Genomic DNA, 17,860 nt, shown 5'->3' on the forward strand with positions numbered 1-17,860 from the left:
TGGATTTCGAGTCCAACGCCTTAACCACTCGGCCACCTTGTGCATCTTTGTACCCACACCTACCCCTGGGAAGCCAGGAGCCTTGACCCTTCGTCATCGACTCCCACGTCAGCCTCCGTGCCTGGTATTCAGCAAGTGCTTGATAAATCCTAGCAGTAGCTCCCCTTCCTGTGCTGGGCTCACTTGATCCTCACAAGCATCCCAGAAAGTAGAACTATTCTTAGTCCCATTTTTTAGATGAGGAAACTGAAGCTCAGAGAGGTCAGGTGATGTGTCCACGGTCACAGAGGGGATGCGTATACCAATTGGGTCCTTCAAATTCTCTAGAGAGGCATCTTCCTGTTCTGTGACTGCCCCTCTTAACACCTCCAGCAACTTTCCTTGAAAGACTCAAACCTGGCTTGGCACAGTGGCTCACGCCTGTAGCCCCAGCACTTTGGGAGTCCTAGGTGGGCGAATCACGAGGTTAGGAGTTCGAGACCAGCCTGGCTAATACAGTGAAACCCCGTCTCTACTCAAAATACCAAAATTAGCTGGGTGTGGTGGCAGGCGCCTGTAACCCCAGCTACTTGGGAGACTGAGGCAGGAGAATTGCTTGAACCCGGGAGGTCAAGTTTGCAGTGAGGTGAGATTGTGCCACTGTACTCCAGCCTGGGCGACATAGCTAGACTCCATCTCAAAAAAAACAAAAAAAAAGAAAGACTCAAACCTCACTCCTTCTCCCAACACCCCGACAAGCCTCTTAAACCATCCAGCCCTTTCAGATGTCCAGCCCCTGGGCTTCTGCAGACCTGCTCCCTGCTTCCTGACCACAGCCGCCTCCCCGCCTTTGCCTCTCCTCCCCGCACCGTCTCTAGTTTGCCTGTCCCGCGAGGCCTATGTGAGTGCTGCTCTCCCCTCACCATCCCAGTCCCCTCTGTGAGCTGTGATGTTTGAACCTGTGTCCCAGCCTTTGATATCAGCCTCCCCTAGGTGGGGCTCAGGCCTTCCTGACTCCTGAGTGACTCCCGAGGGCACCCAGCTCAGGGCCTGGCCTGTAGCCTGTGACCACATGCCCGATCCCCCCACATTTGCTGAGCTCCATGTGAGCTGGGCAACTACAGACGCGTAAGAGGGAACAGAGAGCAGGTGGGTGCACAGACACACGTGGGCCACCCTCCTCTTCCTCACCTCGCCATTGCTGCCAAGGCCATGGGTACCTGGCAGGGCTGGAGGCCAGAAGAGATCCCATGTCCAGTGGCCACCACCAAGCTGGCCCTGGTCCAGCTCACCCAGGACAGGGTCTGGCTCTTGACTTTGGCTCCTTTCTAGCCCCCAGCAGGTTTGGAGTTGCCTTGCATTGGTTCCACAGATGAGGATCAAGAAGGGGGTGTTGGGAGAAGCAGGGGGCCCAGACTTCTCCTTCCCGGCTCACTCAATGGCTACAAGCCACAGGTCAGCCTCTCTGAGCTTCAGTTTCCCACCCGTAAACTGAATGTTTGGAAGGAGATGATCTTCAAGGTCGCCTGCGGTTCTGATATTTCAGGGTTCATCTGACAACTATGTTTGAGCAGCTCTGTGCCTCACAGGTGAGATGCCTTTGGAGGCAATGGAAACCAGTCCAACCTAAGATTACAGCCTCTCACTCCCTATCCTCCATTTCCGTTTACGTTTTCTCCTCAGCATCTCACAACACCTGATACCCTTGTGATTTCATCTATTTGATTTGATGTGTATCTCTGTGATTCTAACCCAGCCCGTAGAGCTGGGCCTGGCACATAGTAAGCACTCAATAAATACTTGTGGAGTGAATGAATGAAAAGATGAACTGGATCAAATGAGTTCTATGACATCCAGTGTCTTTATCATTCCCATCAAGATCAAGAACAATCAAAATAAAAACAATCTTTTGGGCCAGGCATGGTGGCTCACATCTGTAATTTCAGCACTTTGGGAGGCCAAGGCAGGAAGATAGTGGGAGCCCAGGAGTTTGAGACCAGCCTGAGCAACACAGTGAGACCCTGTCTCTACAAAAACAAACAAGCAGCAACGAAATTAGCCACGTGTGGTGGCGCGGACCTGTAGTCCCAGCTACTCAGGAGGCTAAGCCAGGAGGGTCACCTGAGCTACCACACTCCAGCCTGGACAAGAGACTGAGACCCCAACTCTTAAAAAACCAACCAACCAAACGAGAATAATCTTTTGAGGCCAGGCATGGGACTCACGCCTGTAATCCCAGCACTTTGGAAGGTTGAGGCGGGTGCATCACTTGAGGTCAGGAGTTCAAGACCAGCATGGCCAAGATGGTGAAACCCCGTCTCTACTAAAAATTAGCTGGGCATGGTGGCGTGCACCTGTAATTCCAGCTATTCGGAAGGCTGAGGCAGGAGAATCGCTTGAACAAAGAGCAAAACTCCGTCCGAAAAAAAAAAAAAAAAAGAAAGGAAAAGAAAAACCTTTCCTTTACCTCTCCCTCTCTGCCCGGTCCTTCCTGTTCTTTCCAGACCCAGCTGATCGTGGCACAGGCTGAAAGCAAACTGAGTTCAGGGTCAGTGGCGGTGCCTGTGGTGGCCGTGGAGGATGCAGGCTCCACCCCACCCCCACCCCGGCAGGCAGGTGGGCATGCGTGATCCCTGCCAAAATCCCGACTGCTGCTGGAAAGTTCCTGGGAATTCCTGTGTACTGGCTTTTTTGTGCTAAACACAAAAGCCTTTTTTTGGTCTTTGCACATCAAAGCGTTTTTAAAATGAGATTCCCCTAGCTCCTGGTAGGGGAATCTCCTGTCCCACCATTATTTATTTTATTTTATTTTTATTTACTGTGAATATATTTTTTATTTAGTCATTCTGTTTACAATTGAAACTCTGGGAATTCAAAATTAGCATCTTTGCCCGTGAGCTTCTTATAGACACCAGAAAAAGTTTCTGCCTTGTGTTCCACATTGTTCTGCTGCGCTTTGTCCAAATGAACCTTTGTGAGCCGGCTGCCATCCAGTTTCACGCGGATTCTCTTGCCCACAATTTCACTTGGGAAGACCAGGTCCTCAAGGATTGCATCGTGCACAGCTGTCAGTGTGCGGCTCCTGGGACGCTTTTGTTTATTTTTTGTACGGCTTTTTCAAGTTGGCTTAGGCAGAATTCTCCTCTGAGCGATAAAGACAGCATGCTTCCCACTGAACTTTTTCTCCAATTCGCGTACTAGCCGGACTTGGATTTTCTGGAAAGATTTTAGTTGAGGAACAGGAATAAAGATTATGATAGCGTTCCGGCCACCACCAACTTCAATTTCCTTGGCTGCCGTAATATTCAGCTCTCTGAGCTGAGCCTTGAGGTCCGAGTTCATCTCCAGCTCCAGAAGAGCCTGAGAGATGCCGGACTCGAACTCGTCTGACTTCTTGCCATTGGGCTTCACGATCTTGGTGCTCGAACTGAACGTGGCTTTCTCCTTGGTGAGCGCTGACTTAGGAACTAAGACCCAAATCTCGAGAGAACACGTCAAAATCCCCCACCATTATTTTTTAATGTTTGATTTTTTAATTTGTAAAAATTTGTGGATTTTTTTTTTTTCTTTTTGAGACAGAGTCTCCCTTTGCCGCCCAGGCTGTAGTGCAGTGGTGTGATCTTGGCTCACCGCAACCTCCACCTCCCAGGTTCAAGCGATTCTTCTGCATCAGCTTCTTGAGTAGCTGGGGCTACAGGCACTCACCACTATAACCAGCTAATTTTTGTATTTTTGATAGAGATGAGGTTTCACCATGTTGGCCAGGCTGGTCTTGAACTCTTGACCTCAGATGATCCAGCTGCCTGAGCCTCCCAAAGTGCTGGGATTATAGGTGTGAGTCACTGTGCCTGGCCCCATTCTTTTTAATAGCACCCATTGTATGGAAGAATCAGTTTTTTATTTAAACATTCTTCTCTTGATGGAATTCAGGTTGCTTGCAATCATTTACTATTTACACCAGTGCAGTCAAGACCATTTTGCAAGTGAAATCTTTGTCACATGCACAAGCCTAGAATTCCTAGCTTTCCTTCTATGCTTTTTTTTTTTTTTTTTAAGTGGGAGTCTTGCTCTGTTGCCCACCATGCCTGGCTAATTGTTTTGTATTTTTAGTAGAGATGGGGTTTCACCATGTTGGTCAGGCTGGTTTCGAACTCCTAACGTCAAGTGATCAGCCCACCTCGGCCTCCCAGAGTGCTGGGATTACAGGCATGATCCACCACGCAGCTCCTTCCACACTTTTTAAAATAAAGTATAATGGGATGTAAAACTACTTTTGTCTTTTAATTTTTATTTTATTTATTTATTTTTGTGACAAGGTGGTCTCTCCAGGCTGGAGTACTGTGGCACGGTCACAGCTCGCTTCGATCCTCCTGCCTCAGCCTCCCAACCTGCCGAGAGGTATGAGCCACAGGGCCGAGCCACTACCTACAACTTCTAAAAACCTTCCTTTATTCCCACAACACCTCCCACTCAGCATAATCCGTTCCAGCCTTGCCCTCAATCACAAGCATTTTGCCACGTTGCAGGTACCCAAGGCACACATCATTCTTATTCTGTTTCATAAGATACTGCTTCTATCCTAGGAGTGTTCCATGTGGCTACGTAGTCATCAAAGTGACATTTTCACAGCTGTGTGAGCATGTAGGCAGAGGGCTCACGCTGCATGGAGCCATTGACTTACATGGCTATTACGTTTCTTTTCTCTTCCAGATAGTGCTCCAGAGAACATTTTCTTTCCAATTTTTTTTTTTTTTTTTTGAGACAGAGTCTTGCTCTGCTGCCCAGGCTGGAGTGCAGTGGCACCATCTCGGCTCAGTGCAGCCTCTACCTCCTGGGCTCAGGTGACCCTCCCACCTCAGCCTCCCGAGTAGCTGAGATTATAGGTGCACACCACCATGCCTGGCCACTGTTTTAATACTTTTGGAGGAGACAGGGTTTCACCATGTTGGCTAGACTGGTCTCAAACTCCTGACCTCAAGTGATCCGAATGCCTTGGCCTCCAAAAGTGCTGGGATTACAGGCATAAGCCATCGCGCCTGACCTTCAATACATTTTTAACAAGGAAGAAAAGGATAATTTCATTAGCATAGATGTCCAGGCATACTCTTCCTCAGTCAAAGAGTATGAACAATTTCATGTCATTAACTACAAGTTGCTGAACTGCTTTTCCAAGGAGACCGTCAGCTCAGTACTGACTCAGGGGCCGCCTGGTCCTGCCTCAGTCACCAACCCTGACCAGCACTGAGCATCAACTACTTTCATCAAAAGTAACACATTGGGGTCTTCCTTGAGGTGGCTGCATGGTCTTTGATTTGTCTGCCTTCCCTTCCTGGGCCCCTGCAGAACTCCATGGCCTGGATTTCAACCCTTACTCAACAAATTAGCCTTGGTGCAATCCCTTTACCTCTCTGATCTTGTTTCCTCATCTGGAAAATGCAGAGTGACTAAGTGTCCCTATTTTCTTAGGATTAAGGGGGTCCCCAGGATGTGGGACTTTCTGTGCTAAAACCAGGCAAGACCCAGAAATCAGAATAAGCTGGTCTGCCTGTAAAAGGCAGATAATGCTACCTCTCCCCAGAGACTTGCCGTGAGTGGAAGACGAGCTGACTGGATTGAATAAAGGGCAGCTGCATGGACCATCGGACCCCCACTTGGTAACCACTGCTGCTAAATGCAAGTGGCAAATCAAAGGCTGCCGTATACAAGGGACCTGGACCCTCCACACACAGACACCATGTGCGTCCTTCATCACACGGCACCCCTGTGCCTAGCATCGGGCTGGCACATAGTAGGTGCCCACTAAACAGATGCTGAGTGAATTAAAGGATGGTTCAGCTCTTGTGTGCATGTAAACTTTCATCATCCAGTTCCACTGCATCTTCCTAGCCTTGGATATTATCATTCAAAAACTTGCTTATAAATTTGGGAGGCCAAGGCGGGCGAATTGCTTTCGCTCAGGAATTTGAGACCAGCCTGGGCAACATGATGAAACCCTGTATCTACTAAAAATACAAAAAAGTAGCTGGGCGTGGTGGTGCATACCTGCAGCCCTAGCTACTCGGGAGGCTGAAGCAGGAGAATCATCTGAACCCAGCAGAAGTTGCAGTGAGCCAAGATCATGCCATCGAATTCCAGCCTGGGCAACAGAGGGAGACTGTCTCAAAAAAAAAAAAAAGAAAAAAAAATATCACAAATAGAATAAAAGGGTGCTTGAATCTCAGTTTCACTGTTAGTCAACTACCTCATTGCTGGGCACTCACGAATGGTGTGTGTCTGAGACCATCACGGGGGAACCCCTGGCTCCCGTCCTTCTGCCTCGTTTCATACCATACCCCAGGCACCTGGCCTCTGACTGTGACTTGCTCCAGAGAGCAAGTGCAGCTTCTCCAGGGCTTCCCTCTTTCTTGGCTTTCTGTGTTGGCCAGTTCAGGCGGGGACCCCCAGAACCAACCCCAGCTCCCTAGAAGCAGCCCCGCCCTGGTTCTCCTGGTGTTTATGGGGGTGGGGCTCCTGGCCATGCTTGTTGAATGTTTTTCCATGAATTTATTTGTTCTTTGCGTTTTTCTCGTGGGCCTTAGTGGGTCTACAGGTTCCAGGATTTGCATGTCTTGTTCAGTGGAAACGGCTTGGTTGTCTTGCTGTCAGCTTCTTTCTTTGGTGTATTTTTGTTATTTTCTATTACCATGAAGTGAAAGAGGGATCTGAATTGTCTGCTTCTTTATGGAGAAAGAATAAGTAAGGGGCCGGGAACAGTGGCTCACGTCTGTAATCCCAGCACGTTGGGAGGCCGAGGCGGTTGGATCACCTGAGGTCAGGAGTTCAAGACCAACCTGGCCAGCATGGCGAAACCCTGTCTCTCCTAAAAATACAAAAAATTAGCCGGGCGTGGTGGCACATGCCTGTGATCCCAGCTGCTAGGGGGGCTGAGTCAGGAGGATCGCTTGAACCTGGGAGGCAGAGGTTGCAGTGAGCCGAGATTGTGCCACTGCACTCTAGCCTGGGCAAAAAAAGAGTGAGACTCCATCTCAAAAAAAAAAAAAAGTAAGGAAAGAAAATTGCTATGTTGTGTTGTTCTCTTTGAAGAGTGTGTGTGTGTGTGTGTGTGTGTGTGCGTGCGTGTGCACGCGCTTGCAAACATGAGTAGACTGCGGCTTTCTGAAACTCATCTTACATGTGGAGAAACACTTTGAATGTCTGGAAAGGAGAAGGCGGTGGTGTATTCCCAGAGAGGAATCTTCAACTGAGAAGCATTTGCTGGCCGGATGCAGTTGTTCATGCCTGTGTTCTCAGCACTTTGGGAGATCCAGGCAGGAGGATCGTTTGAGCCCCGGAGTCTAGTTACTTGGGCTGGGGGTGGGGTATTGTAGGGAGACAGGGAAGTGGAGGCAGGGGGGTTTAAGGCTGCAGTGAGCTGTGATCACATCACAACTCTCCAAGCTGGACAACAGAGCAAAATCCTGGATTCTTGGGGGCAGTTGTGCACGTGGCTCAGTCATGCCCCAACTCAGTAAGCACTCAAATATTTATTATGCAAATGAATTCTGATTCTTTTCAATCCTTTCCAGGAAGCACAACATTATAGAATATAGCTGAAACCCCTGACTTCAGGGGGTTCTTCTGCATCCAGGTTTTCTCCATCCAGGGATGTGTCACTGCTGTACAGATAAAACCTCGCGTTTCTCTTCCCATGCCTGTTTTTATATTGTTAATATTCATGTTTGCAGTAACCAGATAGAGCATTATGTAAGTGGTATCATCCTGTCTGGGTCACCCTGCAACTTGCCTCTGTAGGTCACCTCCACTCTCCTAGAGTATTCCATGGGGTGGGTTGTGCCGTAATTAACGAGCTATTCATCGGGAGATGCCTGTGTTGGTTTCCCAGGGCAACCGTAACGGACTGCCACGCACGCTGGGTGGCCTGAGCAGCAGTGCACTGCCTCCAGGTTCTGGAGGCTGAAGCCTGCAGTCAGGTGTTGGCAGGCTTGGTTTCTTCTACAGGCAGTGAGAGAGGATCTGTTTTACACCTCCCCCTGGCTTCCAGTAGATAGCCTCAGTCATTCCTTGGCTTGGAAATGGCGTCCCCGCAGCCTGTCATTTCCTTCTATGCATTTCTGTCTGTGTCCAAATTTTCTCCCTTTTTTTTTTTTTTCAATTAAAGAGATGGGGTTTCACCATGTTGGCCAAGCTGGTCTCGAACTCCTGGCCTCAAGTGATCCACCCACCTCAGCCTCACAAAGTGCTGGGATTACAGGCATGAGACACCGCGCCTGGCCAAAATGTTCTCCTTTTTATGAGGACACCAGGCAGATCGAATTAGGGCCCACCCTAATCACTCATCTTAACTCGATCACCTGCAAAGACCCTAGTTCTTTTTTTTTGAGACACAATTTCACTGTTGCCCAGGCTAGAGTGTGGTGGTGCAATTTCAGCTCACTGCAACCTCTGCTTTCCAGGCTCAAGTGATTCTTGTGCCTCAGCCTTCTGAGTAGCTGGAATTACAGGCACACACCACCACGCTTGGCTAATTTTTTTTTTTTTTTTTTTTGAGATGGAATCTCCCTGTGTCGCCCAGGCTGGAGTGCAGTGGCAGGATCTCAGCTTACTGCAGCCTCCGTCTCCTGGGTTGCAACAATTCTCCTGCCTTAGCCTCCTGGGTAGCTGGGATTACAGGCACGTACCACCACACTGGGCTAATTTTTTATATATATTTTTTAAGAGAGATGAGGTTTCATCACCTAGCACTGTTCATTTCCCGAACTCCTGACCTCAGGTGATCTGCCTGCCTCCACCACCCAATGTGCTGGGATTACAAGCGTCAGCCACTGTGCCCACTCCCTATTTTCAAATGAGATCACATTCACGGGTACTCTGCTTAGGACTTCCACATCTTTTTTGGGGGATACCATTCAACACGTAACAATGGCCGAATGGATGATTTTTCATTTTTTAACATTCAAAAATACTTCAGTGATTTTTTTTTTTTTTTTTTTTTTTGAGACAGAGTCTCGCTCTGTTGCCCAAGCTGGAGTGCAAAGGTGCAATCTTGGCTCACTGCAACCTTCTCCTCCTGGGTGCAAGCGATTCTCCTGCCTCAGCCTCCTGAGTGGCTGGGACTACAGGTGCACACCATCATGTCCGGCTAATTTTTGTATTTTTAGTAGAGATGGGGTTTCACCATGCTGGGCAGGTTGGTCTCAAACTCCTGACCTCGTGATCTGCCTACCTCGGCCTCCCAAAGTTCTGAGATTACAGGCATGAGCCACCGAGCCTGGCCTCATGAATATTTTAAACAGTCTCTTTGGGCACTGATTCAAGCAGCATCCTAGAGCAGCTGTTCCCATAGTGTGGTCTCAGGGCTGGCAGCATTGGCAGCATCTAAGATTTTGTTAGCAGAGCACATTTCTGGGCCCAGCTCAGACCTGCTGACGCTGTCGGGCAGGGTCTGGCAATCTGTGTTTTCAGGGGCCCTCCAGAGGATTCGGATGCAAGCTCAGGTTTGAGAACCAGTGCTCTAGAGTGGCCCTCAAATGCTGTGGCGGCAGGGAGGGCACATGGATTAATCTGGGAATTAGGTGACACCACAAAGGCCGTGTCCTCATCTGCCCGGAGATGCCCAAACCTCTGTGGGCTTTGGGGGCTTCCCGAGTGACTCGCGGCTCTAAGACAGCACTTCCCAATCTTGGTAGCACTTTAAAATCTGAGAGCTTTTTAAAAAATGTAGCGCTGGGCATGGTGGCTCACGCCTGTGATCCCAGCACTTTGGGAGGCCAAGGCAGGCAGATTACCTGACGTCAGGAGTTTGAGGCCAGCCTGGCCAACATGGTGAAACCACGTCTTTACTAAAAACACAAAAATTAGCTGGGCATGGTGGCAGGCACCTGCAATCCCAGCTGCTCAGGCGGAATCAGGATCATCACTTGAACCCAGGAGGCAGAGGTTGCAGTGAGCCAAGATCATACCATTGCACTCCAGCCTGGGCAGCAAGAGCAAAACTCCATCTCAAAAAAAAAAAAAAAAAAAAAAAAAAATAGCCAAAGCCCAGGCCCCAGCCCCGGGATTCTGATGTACTCTGATGTACTTAGCCTTTGGGATGGCCCAGTCGTAGTCCTCCACCGCAGTGTGTGGTCAAGGCAGGGAGAACGACCGGGGCTTGGTTCCTTGTTCCTGCAAGTACGTTTCTCAGACCAGCAGCAGCCCCAGGAACTTGTGAGAAATGCCCAGTCTCAGCCCCACCCCAGACTTTCCAGACCAGAATCTACATTTTGTTTTATTTCGTTTTTCCCTTCCAACTTTTTTTTTTGGTAGATGGAGTCTTACTCTGTTGCCCAGGCTGGAATATAGTGGCACAATCTTGCCTCACTGGAACCTCTGCCTCCCAGTTTCAAGTGATTCTCCTACCTCAGCCTCCTGAGTAGCTGGGACTACAGGTGTGTGCCACCATGCCCGGCTAATTTTTATATTTTTGGTAGAGACAGGGTTTCATCGTTTTGGCCAGGCTGGTCTCGAACTCTTGACCTCAGATGATCCACCTGCCTTGGCCTCTCAAGGTGCTGGGATTACAGACATGAGCCACCACACTGCGCCTTATTTTGTTATTTTTTATGGCCACATTAGTATTCCATGGTACATGTGTACCACATTTTCTTTATTTAGTTCACTGTTGATGGGCATCTAGGTTGATTCCACGTCTTTGCTGTTGTGAATAGATTCTGCTTGGACAGAATCTGCATTTTAACAAGACCCCCAAGTGATGTGTGTGAATATTAAAGTTTGAGAAAAGGCCTGGTGTGGTGGCTCACACCTGTAATCCTAGCATTTCAGGAGGTCGAGGTGGGCTGATTGCCTGAGCTCAGCAGTTTGAGACTAGCCTGAGCAACGTAGCGAAACCCCATCTCTACAAAAAATTAAAAAATGTACCGGGCATGTTGGCTTACAAATGTGGTCCCAGCTACTTAGGGAGACTGAGGCTGGAGGATGGCCTGAGCTGGGAAGTGGAGGTTGCAGTAAGCCTGGATCAATTGCACCACTGCACTCCAGCCTTCTCAAAAAATTAAAAAATAAATAAATAAAGTTTGAGAAAAAAAATCACTTGTTAAAAGTCAGTTAGGTTGAGGTGGGAAGATTGCTTGAGCCAAGGAATCCAAGGCTGTAGTGCTGAACGACCACACAAGCACTGCACTCCAGCCTGGCAGCCCGGGCTACACAGCTAGACCTCACCAAAAAAAAAAAAAAAAAAAAAAAAAAGTTCAAGTGCATGGCTAGGCACAGTGGCTCACACCTATAATCCCAGCACTTTGGGAGGCCAAGGCAGGTGGATCACCTGAGATTGGGAGTTCGAGACCAGCCTGACCAACATGGAGAAACCCCTGTCTCTATTAAAAATACCAAAAAATTAGCTGAATGTGGTGGCAAATGCCTATAATCCCAGGTACTCAGGAGGCTGAGGCAGGAGAGGCTCTTGAACCCAGGAGGCAGAGGTTGCAATGAGCCGAGATCGTGCCATTGCACTCAGCCTGGGTGACAAGAGCAAAACTCCATCTCAAAAAAAACTATATATAATATATAGATAATATATAATATATATACTATATATATAACATATATATATTTATATATTAAAATTGGCCAGGTGCAGTGGCTTACGCCTGTAATCCCAACACTTTGGGAGGCTGAGGCGGGGGGATAACGAGGTGAGAAGATCAAGACCTTCCTGGCTAACACGGTGAAACCCAGTCTCTACTAAAAATACAGAAAATTAGCTGGGGTGTGGTGGTGTGCACCTGTAGTCCCAGCTACTCGGCAGGCTGAGGCAGGACAATCGCTTGACCCCGGGAGGCAGAGGTTGCAGTGAGCTGAGATTGCACCACTGCACTCCAGCCTGGTTGACAGAGCGAGACTCTATCTCAAAAAAATAAAAGATTAGCTGGGCATGGTGGCGGGCACCTGTAATCCTGCTACTGAGGAAACCGGGGCAGGAGAATTGCTTGAACCTGGGAGGCAGAGGTTGTAGTGAGCCAAGAATATGCCATTGCACTCCAGCCTGGGCGACAAGAGTGAAACTCCCTCTCAAAAACAAACAAAAAACAGTCATAGTTAGAATGCAGGCTCTGATTCAGGAGGTCTGGGTGGGGCGGAGATTCTGCATTTCTCAGGAGCTTGCAGTTGATATCAATGCTACTGGTTCAGGGACCACACTTTGAGTTAACAAAGGCATAACATTTATACCTAAGAGCTAAATTGCAGGGAAGATGATTTGAGCGTTTTTAGCGTTACAAGGTGTGTTAGTTTGCAAGAGCTGTCATAACAAAATACCACAGACTGGTGGCTTAAACACCAGACATTTCTTTTCTCAGAGTTGTGGTTGAAGGTGTGGACAGGGGTCCAGGTGCGGTGGTCGCATCTGCAATCTCAGCACTTTGGGAGGCAAAGGCAGGTGGATCACATGAGGCCAAGGAGTTCGACACCAGCCTGGCAAACATGGTGAAAGCCCCTCTCTACTAAAAACACAAAAATTAGCCAGGTTTGGTGGTGCATGCCTGAGTAGCCTGTAATCCCAGCTACTAGGGAGGCTGAGGCAGGAGAATCACTAGAACACGGGAGATAGAGGCTGCAATGAGCCGAGATTGCGCCACTGCACTCCAGTCTGGGCGACAGCATGAGACTCTGTTTCAGAAAAAAAAAAGAAAAAGGTGAGCAGGGTGGGCTCCTACTGAGGCCTTTCTCCCTGGCTTGCAGATGGCCACCTTCTCCTTGTGTCTTCAAGTGGTCCTTCCTCTGTGCATCTGCGTCCTAATTCCTCTTGTTATTATGACATGTGTCAGGATCAGGACCCACCCATATGGCTTTATTTTACCTTAATTACCTCTTCAAGGCCCTATTTCCAAATATAGTCTCGTTTTGAGGTGCTGAGGGATCGGTCTCCACCATGTGAATTTGGGGGCCTCAATTCAGTCCCTAAGATCACTTGAAGCAAATACTTTCTCCTGGCTGTACCCACTGCCAATGTCCCCCTCCAAGTTCTCACGGGTCTTCGGCTGTGTCAAACATTTTCATTTTCTATCGGTTTGATGAAGATGCAATAGAGTATTACTGCTGTTTAATTTGTACCCCCCAATATTTTTTAGTGAGATCGAGAATCTCGAATCTTTTTTTTTTTTTTTTTTTTTTTGAGACAGGGTCTTGCTCTGTGATTCAGGCTGGAGCGCAGTAGTGCAATCATGGCTCACTGCAGGCTCAAACTTCCAGGCTCAAGCAGTCCTCCTGTCTCCACCTTCCAAGTAGCTGGGACCACAGTCATGTAGCACCATGCTCGGTTAATATTTAAAAATGTTTTTGTAGAGATAGGGTCTTGCTATGTTGCCCAGGTTGGTCTTAAACTCCTGAGCTCAAGCAATCCTCCTGTCTCAGCCTCCACTTTATAAGTGTTGGGATTCCAAGCAGGATCTCACCACACGCAGACTAGATGGAGAATCTTTTCCTATCTTATTGCTTCTGCTTTGGCAATTCTCTATTCATATCTTTGCCCATTTTGCAGTTGGAACTGAGGGTTGATCATGCATATTCATTTGTACCGCTTCTTTGTAAATCCTGGTTACTAACCTGCATTGCTAGACTTCCGTGCTGGTCTATAGCTTATCTTTTTACTTGTTTATGGTAACCTTTGATGTCTGGAGGTTTTTAAAAATAATTTTAATATAGTCAAATGCTTCAAGCTTCAAGGTTCATCTTGGTTAAGAAATGCCTCCCTTTACCAAGGTTATGGAAACATTGTCTTATATTTACCACTAAATATTTTCAAGTGTTGTTTCCCACATTTTGGCCTCAGTCCACCTGGAATTCATTTGTGTGTGGCATATGAAAACCTAATTTTAGTTGCCCAAGCGCCGCGCCAGGTGCTCCCCCCACCCCATTTCATGCTCTGCTCTCCCCGGTGGCCTGAGGCTTGGCTCCCCCACCCTGCAGACCCCAGTGTTTCCCTCTGAAGGGCGGGGCACTCATCACCAGGAAGCCTCTTGCCTGCCCCGAGGGTGAGTCCAGCTGGCACCTGCAGTGGGGGCCATGTTCTGAAAGGGGCTGTACATCCTCATTGCCTGAGGACTATAGGAGAGTCCTGAGGCTGCCGGAACAAAATTCCACAAACTTGCTGCCTTCAGGTAACAGAAATTTATTTTCTCACTGGTCAGGAGGCCACAAATCCAAATCAGGCTGTCAGCAGGTGGTAGGAACGTAAACTAGTACACACAGGGAAAACCTAGTTATACAAAACTCGTATAACTATGCAAAACAGTGCGGAGATTCCTTAAAGAACTAAAAGTAGGCCGGGTGCAGTGGCTTACGCCTGTAATCCCAGCACTTTGGGAGGCCGAGGCGGGTGGATCACGAGGTCAAGAGATTGAGACCATCCTGGTCAACACGGTGAAACCCTGTCTCTACTAAAAATACAAAAAAAATTAGCTGGGTACCGTGGTGCGTGCCTGTAATCCTAGCTACTCAGGAGGCTGAGGCAGGACAATTGCCTGAAACCAGGAGGCGGAGGTTGTGGTGAGCCGAGATTGCACCATTGCACTCCAGCCTGGGTAACAAGAGCGAAACTCCGTCTCAAAAAAAAAAATAACTAAAAGTAGATCTACCATTTGATCCAGCAATCCCACTCCTGGATATCTACACAGAGGAAAATAAGTCATTATATGAAAAAGATACTTGCACATGCATGTTTATAGCAGCACAATTTGCAATTGCAAAAATGTGGAACCAACCCAAAAACCCATCAATCAACAAGTGGATAAAGAAACTAATTACATATATGACATTATACATATATAATGGAATACTTCTCAACCATAAAAAGGAATGAATGAATGGCATTCATAGAAACCTGGATGGGTCTGGAGATCATTATTCTTTTTTTAATATATATTTTATTGTGTTTTAGGTTTTGGGGTACATGTGAAGAACATATAGGATTGTTGCATAGGTACATACATGGCAATGTGGTTTGCTGCCTTCCTCCCCATCACCTATATCTGGCATTTCTCCCCATGCTATCTCTCCCCAACTCCCCACCCCCTGCTGTCCCTCCCCTATTTCCCCACCACAGACCCCAGTGTGTGATGCTCCCCTCCCTGTGTCCATGTGTTCTCCTTGTTCAACACCTGCCTATGAGTGAGAACATGTGGTGTTTGATTTTCTGTTCTTGTGTCAGTTTGCTGAGAATGATGGTTTCCAGGTTCATCCATGTCCCTACAAAGGACACGAACTCATCATTTTTTATGGCTGCATAGTATTCCATGGTGTATATGTGCCACATTTTCCCTGTCCAGTCTATCATTGATGGACATTTGGGTTGGTTCCAAGTCTGCTATTGTAAACAGTGCTGCAATGAACATTCATGTACATGTGTCCTTATAATAGAACGATTTATAATGGAGATCGTTATTCTAAGTGAAGTAACTCAAGAATGGAAAACCAAATATTGTATGTTCTCACTCATAAGTGGGAGTTAAGCTATGAAGATGCAAAGGCATAAAAATGATACAATGGAGTTTGGGGACTTGGGGGAAAGGATGGGAGGGGGCGTGAGAGAGAAAAGACTACAAACCGAGTTTAGTGAATACTGCTCGAGCGATGAGTGCACCAAAATCTCACAAATCACTGCTGAAGAACTTACTCATGTAACCAAATACACCTGTTCCCCCAAAACCTATGGACATAAAAAAATAAAAATAAATATTAGTAAAACATGTTTAGATAGAAAAAATACACATAAAGTCACTATAGCACAGCTTTAAATTGAAAAAACCCTGATGTGATTATTACACGTTTTATGCCTGTATCAAAATATCTCATATAAGCCATAAATAAATATGCCTACTATGTATCTGCAAACATGAAAACTAAAACATTTTTTAAAAAGAAAAGACAAAGTTGTCAGCAGGGTTGGTTTCTTCTGCAGGCACTGAGGGAGAATCCATTCAATGCCTCTCTCCCAGCTCCCAGGGGCCCTGGATTCCTTGGCTTGTGGACACATCCCTCCTGACTCTGCCTCTTTGCCTTCTTCTCTGCGTCTCAGTCTTGTTTCCTCTGCTCTTCTAAGAACTTGCTGTCAGATTTAGAGTTCATCTAAAGATGATCTTATCTTGAAGTCCTTCACTTAATTCCATTTGCCCAGATCCTTTTTCCAAAGAAGGTCACATTCACAGATTCTGAGTGGGCATATCTTCTGAGGGGAAAACTAACATTCAACCCACTATAGGAACCGTCTGTGAAATGGGAAGGAAAGTTCCTAGTGACGACGGTGGGAGAGCACTCCTTCAACAACCACGTTCCCTTGACACTGAACACTTCCTTCCTGCTGGTTTATTGGATAAATCTTGCCCAGTCTGCCATTTTCTTCCATTTCCTCCTGCTTCCCCAAGTGCAGTGATGAGTTATCCCCCTCTTAGCAATGAATCTTAAAAAACTGATTCATCAGTATAGGGGAAAAAATTACCTCCCTTTGTTGTTGTACTGTTACTTACATTAAAAAGTTGGAAACAACCGCCAGGAGGGAAAGTAATTACTTAATTACTTCAATAATGTTTTTTCATGCAACATTAGTGAGAGAATGTGAAATAGACAGGGAAGGAGAGAGCAGAGAGCAAGAGACAGAAGTTGCCGAGCATGGTGGCTCAGTCTGTAATCTCAATACTTTGGGAGGCCAGGGTGTGAAGATTCCTTGAACCCAGGAGTTCATGTCTAGCCTGGGCAACGTAGGGAGATCCTGTATCTACGAAAAATTTTTACAAATTATCTGGGCATCGTGGCACACACCTAAAATCCCAGCTACTTGGGAGGCTGAGGTTGGAGGATCGCTTGAGCCTGGGAGGTTGAGGCTGCGGTGAGCCATGATTGCACCACTGCACTCCAGCCCAGGTGACAAAGTGAGACCCTGTTGATTGCACCACTGCACTCCAGCCCAGGTCACAAAGTGAGACCCTGTCTCAAAAAAAAAAAAAGAGAGAAGTTGCTGTCCTCCCTTGAAGGGGAACATTGAACGCATGATGGCCCAAACCATTGAGTAATGTCAGTCAGGAAGTGGGCAGGAAGGGGAATCCCAAGTGTTACCCAGAAGTCTCAGCTAGTCCTTGGAGTCTTGAAGGATGAGTTGAGTCCCTGAAGCAGGACTCACTACCAGGGACAGACAGAAAGGAGATTCCTAGAGGAGGGGCAGCTTCCACAAAGACTGCAGGAACCACTGAACCTCCTGAGACTCGAGTGTAGTCATCAAAATGATAAAAACATGGCAACAGCAAGGCTATGGTAAGGTGAAAAATACAGAATAAAAATTAATTCAGGCTGGGTACGTGGCTCATGTCTGCAGTCCCAGCATTATGGGAGGCTGAAGTGGGAGGATAACTTGAGTCCAGGAGTTTGAGACCAGCTTAGGCAAAAACCTCACCTCTACAAAAAATAAAAATCAAACTGGCCAGTCATGTGCACACCCGTAGTCCCAGCCACTTGAGAGTCTGAAATGGGAGGATTACTTGAGCCTGGGAGGTCGGGATGGTAGTGAGCCATACATGTGCCATTGTGCTTCATCCTGGGTGACAGAGTGAGACTGTGTCTCAAAAAGAAAAAATAATAATTCAAAGATGTGTCGCCAAGCCCGGTGGCTCATGCCTACATTCCAGCACCTTGGGAGGCTGAGGCGGGCAGATCACAAGGTCAGGAGTTCGAGACCAACCCGGCCAACATGGTGAAACCCCATCTTCACTACAGATACAAAAAATTAGCTAAGCATGGTGGTGCACACTTAATTCCAGCTACTTGGGAGGCTGAGGCAGGAGAATTGCTTGAACCTGGGAAGCGTAGGTGGCAGTGAGCTGAGATCATGCCATTGCGC

General features: G+C 47.5%; 1 pseudogene; it reads right to left on the minus strand.

Annotated features, from left to right (window-relative positions):
• Window positions 1-2,811: 2,811 nt before the first annotated feature.
• The window catches only part of LOC105726499 (microtubule cross-linking factor 3-like), a 39,157-nt pseudogene continuing 24,108 nt past the window's right edge, over window positions 2,812-17,860 (minus strand).

This window comes from Aotus nancymaae, unplaced genomic scaffold (assembly GCF_030222135.1).
Source record: "Aotus nancymaae isolate 86718 unplaced genomic scaffold, 86718_ANA_hifiasm-v0.15.2.pri h1tg000030l, whole genome shotgun sequence".
NCBI classification, from domain to species: domain Eukaryota; kingdom Metazoa; phylum Chordata; class Mammalia; order Primates; family Aotidae; genus Aotus; species Aotus nancymaae.